The 5,424-nt window shown below is 36.5% G+C and overlaps 1 long non-coding RNA gene across 1 annotated transcript; it reads right to left on the reverse strand.

Annotated features, from left to right (window-relative positions):
• Positions 1-1,083: 1,083 nt before the first annotated feature.
• Positions 1,084-4,415, reverse strand: LOC146900074 (uncharacterized). The gene is made up of 2 exons (XR_015022946.1): positions 3,849-4,415; positions 1,084-1,376 (listed from the first exon to the last, which is right to left on the reverse strand). It is a non-coding gene; the product is annotated as an uncharacterized LOC146900074 (long non-coding RNA).
• Positions 4,416-5,424: the final 1,009 nt, after the last annotated feature.

Raw genomic sequence — 5,424 nt, forward strand, 5'->3', positions numbered from 1 at the left:
AAATCACATGACCAAGGAAACTCACTTCCCGCAACCAAAACTCACACTTTGACAACTTAGCAAACAACTTATTCTCCTTCAAAATTCCCAACACCATCCTCAAATGCTCGGCATGCTCTTCTTCGGACTTAGAATACACCAAAATATCATCTATAAACACCACCACAAAACGATCCAGAAAAGGATGAAATATTCTATTCATGTACTCCATGAAGACACCTGGCGCATTAGATACTCCAAATGGCCTCACATAATACTCATAGTGTCCATACCTCGTTCTGAACGCAGTTTTGGATATATCTTCCGCCTTCACTCTAATCTGATGATATCCTGACCTCAAATCAATCTTGCTGAACACTTTTGCACCAACTAACTGATCCATCAAGTCATCAATTCTCGGAAGCGGATACCGATTCTTGATTGTCACCTTGTTCAACTGCCGATAATCCACACACAACCTCATGCTTCCGTCTTTCTTCTTAACCAACAACACAGGAGCTCCCCACGGCGAAACGCTTGGCCTGATAAACTGCTTCTCAAGTAACTCTTCCAACTGCTTCTTCAACTCACCCAACTCTAATGCAGACATCCGATACGGAGCAATCGAAATAGGACTCGTCCCCGGTACCAAGTCAATTGCAAACTCAACTTCCCTCTCCGGCGGTAACTCGGTAATGTCGTCCGGAAAAACTTCTGGAAACTCTTGCACTACCGGCAAATCACCAACTCCTTTCTCACTACTCTCCTTCAAGGAAGCAAACATCATGAATACACAAGCTTCACCATCCAAAGACTTCTTCACTTGCTCCGCGGTCAAGAACCTTCTACCTTCCCTTGCCAGACGCAACAAACCTGAAACAACCTGCTACTCCCCCACTACGCTCAAACCCACCTAAAAGAACGAAACAACACAACAAGTACCGATAGTACTTCCGTACATGTCACATACAAACAGGAAAATCAACGGGTTTTGGTCTGGACAAGACCGACCAGGGCTCTGATACCAACTTGTAACACCCTATTTCTATTAAGCGGTAAAACGCGCGAATACATCAGAAATATTCTAGAAATAGATGCTACGTCTCAAAACAAACCAAACAATATCATGCATATATATAATATCTCAACGATCACAGCGGAATTCAAATCATAAACTTCAACATATACATACCATGGTCAATAAATCCTCAAATGAAAATACTCCAAGTCCGACAAGTGGACAATAGCAACAACATAACAACAGAATCCAAACAACAACCAGACGCTAATCCTAATCAGAGCCTAGATACTACGACACTGACACGACAACGGAGAAAGCTCCCGTCGTCCAAACATCCCACAAGCAAACTCACCAAGCATCTAGTCCTGCACAACGTCTACCCATCCATACAGACAGGTAGGCGGTCGAAACCACTGGGGGTAAGTATTACATTAATCATAATCCACATATAAAAACATGGTATTCAAGAATTTATACATATCACATATACATAACCACCCCTCCTAGAATACTAGCATCATATGATTAACATCCCCCATTACTTGCATCTCAAGCTATCACATTATTATCATAGCATAGCATGCATAATTAACCTCTAATCAAGTCATCAATAAAAGCTCATCATTTATCAACATCAATCAATGATCACATCACTTACCTCATTATTCATTTAGCATGCTTAATTCAACAAGTACAATTCATCATTTCAAGTTACAAGCAATCAATCATCATCATCAAAGAAATCACCACATCTTATGTATATACATATACAATTCTCACCTCATCATTATCATCCAACCAATTATCATCAATAGATTCACCAAGTGTATAAGCACAACAAGTAAGACATGCAATTAGAGCATTTATTTCACAACCATCAACAAAATCCACCAATATACATATACACCAATCCACATAATCACAACATTCACCAAATTTCACCAATACACCAAATCATCAAGTCACATATTCAATTATGTCACAACTCATCAACCATTCAATTCCAAATATCACAAGTATGTATTCATCAAACACACTTATCATCAACATTCACCATTCACATGCAACAACAAGATAACATTTCAAGATGCAATGCGCCTATACTCGACACATATATGCATGTGGTACCAGATCAACAACAATGGATGCAACAAAAACATCCAAGTAAGAGTACACCTCCTCTTACTATGTAAAAGTACACCTCCTTTTACATTTCAACAACAACAATAACATGATATGATGCATGGACATATAGCAATGACTCGATAATGCACAACTCCAACATAACAACTATCAAAACAATGTAAAAGTACATCTCCTTTTACATTTCAACAACTCAACAACATTGCATTATCAAGAATCATGCCCATACATTCAACAATCACAACTCACATAAGATTCATCAACATACATCAACATCATCAACATAATCATCAACAACCAACAACATCATCCTCATCTTAATTATCAACATACATCAACATCGGCTCGCAATTCATTTCCATTTACATCACATAAACCAAGTACAACGGAATAACACAACAAGTTATGATAAACATCATTCTCAACCTTCCACAATCATTCAAACACAATTATTTAATCATATGTGACCATTCACAAAAGACTCATAAGACTTTAGTCCTTCAAGATTCATTTCTACTAAGTTCGTCTCCAAAAGACACCTTTTAAAAATAATAGAATTTATGAACCAAACCAACTCTACAAGCTCAATTGCCTATGCCATGTATTATCACAAGTCACTTATAGGTGCAGTAGAGGATACATAAGCATTTCATCGGCCAAAAACAACGAATTCAAGAAAAACCCAAAGTTCGTCTCACTTTTCACTTTTTCCCAAAATTTTCCATTTTCAAAACAAAACAAGTTCAAACTTGATAGAACCAATCACATCCATTTTTAAAAATCATATAAACAATATACAACTCTAATCCCACTTCAATTTCCGGAGAAAACAAGTTTTTGGAAAAATTGACGTTTGGACCGTTTTCACAAAAGTTAGACGATTTTCATAATTTCAAGTCCAAACCAACTCAAATCTTGTTCCAATAGGATTAAAGGTGTAAACAGGTGTTAATTAAGTCCAAAGAAACATTTTAGAAGTATTGGACTGGTCCCCCAAAGCTCAAAACAATAAAACAGAAAAACTGTTTCTGGGCAATTTCGCTATTAGCGAAATCTAGGCTATTAGCGAAATTCCCAGACAATTTCACTATTAGCGAAATTTTCGCTATTAGCGAAACTTGTCCAGACAGTTTCGCTATTAGCGCCGTTCTTGCGAAATTATGCAGAAGTTTCGGGTTTTCACACCATTTTTGCCCAAAATCCCAATTTTCAAACCCCCAACTCCCAAATCAACTTCCAGAAAGTGTTTATGGGTCAAAACAGGTTCAATACACTTAAACAAACATGTTTCAAGCATTAAAAACAACAACATAGCTCATTTCATCAAATTCACAAAATTCTTTCAAAACACCAACATAACCACAAATCTCCTCATGAATCCATAAACAACGTTTCCAGTTACGAAATTTTGTTTCCAACAGTTCAACAATCATCAACAACAACTAATGAACACAAATTCATGTACAATTCAACATCACAACCTCATTTTTCATCAAAATTGCTCAAGAACACAATATACCCACAAATGCACATTTCAACATGTTAATTCACATACTAACATGTAATTATCATACAAATCATGTTCTCTATCATAACAGCAAGAATTATGCACGAATTCAGAACAAATGGATTCAAATTATCAATTCCATAAAAATGGGTTCAAATGAAAAATGATGAAATTATGATTAAAAACTAACCCCCTTACCTCTAACACCAAGAATCCTTAATTCAAGCCTCAATTAGCTCCTAGGTGTTGAATCCACTCTTCTAGCTCTAGCCCTTGCTCTTGTTGTGGTCTCTAGCCTCTACCTCTTCTCTTCCCAAATGAAATGAAATGAATAATGTTGTGAAACCTAATTTTCACCCACAACTAGAGTTTATATATGTGCTCTCATCAATTGGGCTTATCTCTCAACCTTAATGGGCCTAACCCATTTCTATTCTAACACCCAAAATGTCACTACTCACTTAACGGTAAATTACAACACTAACTGTCACTTATCGGTAAATAAAATAATTACTACATTCTCTCTAGTAACTTGGTAAAATAATATTCTTACTAACACTCAAAAATAATCCTCCACCAAAATTACAAAATTACCCCTACTCTCAAAATGACCAAAATGCCCCTAAGACCAAAATGACTAAAATACCCTTTTTCACCGAATACTACAATTCCCAACCAAAAATACACACAAAAGCAAATAATCACATAATAGCACACACAACACACATAAATAATTAATAAAATAAAACTAGCGAAAATCGGGCTGTTACACACTACGAGTAGCTTATCTCATCTCATTGCCTCTTAACGCAACTTCCTGAACACTAGAACCTTGTCCACTCTGAACCTACAAGTCCTTAGCTTCAATCACATAACGCTATTCCTGAGAGCCTACTAACTCCGTCAACATATGTCGACTTCTCCCTATCTTGTAGCATTACACTTACATTCCAGAATACTATCCCTTTCTATACAATAAACTCGTTCCAACAACGACTCTTACCGAAGCTTCCGGTCATACTTAGATATATCCAACTTCTTCACTTACGGGTACATGAAATATCAATAACATCTTACCCGACATCGTCGGAACGTTCCTTATTAACATTACCTTACATTCCCGGAGGATTCACACTTATACTTGCTTAGTTCACCGGCCACCTACTGGCACGATCAACTTCTTTCTAATACTCATTCCGAGTTCTTACTTTTGAGTTCACACTTTCAGTGCATCTTCATCACATAAAGAGAAGATGGGTGCAACCGCCGCCGATCGACGATTGTATTGTGAAAGTGAACCTAACAACAAATTTATAAGGAGCTCATGGGAGGAGATGTTGGTATTAGGTTAAGTTTCTTAGGATTGACCCAACACATATTGAGGCCCATGATAAATTATAAAATGAGGCCTTTTTATAATTAATAGTTATGTTTAAGTAATTTATTATATTTTATTAAAAAATTATTTTCTCGGCATTTTAAGAACCATACTAATTTTGGTAAAAAAATTCATCTCATTCATTCAATTATTATAAATGACCATTGGGGGTTAGCTCTAGCCCAATAGGCTTGAAGGGATTTTAAGAGGGGTTTTTCAAAAAATTTAATCCTCTTTGCGGAAGAAATCCCATTGAAACGGATCTTGATTAAATCATTAATCACAAATCAAACACGTACTTAAACAATTTAAGGATTCATGTGTTTACCTCTTGAAGAGTAGAACCTTTGTAGTAGAATTGTTTCTGATCACGAGCAAAGCAAAGCAGCGATGCCT

This window comes from Medicago sativa, chromosome 8, assembly GCF_051527215.1.
Source record: "Medicago sativa cultivar Bolivia chromosome 8, Bolivia_mono, whole genome shotgun sequence".
Classification (NCBI taxonomy): Eukaryota; Viridiplantae; Streptophyta; class Magnoliopsida; order Fabales; family Fabaceae; genus Medicago; species Medicago sativa.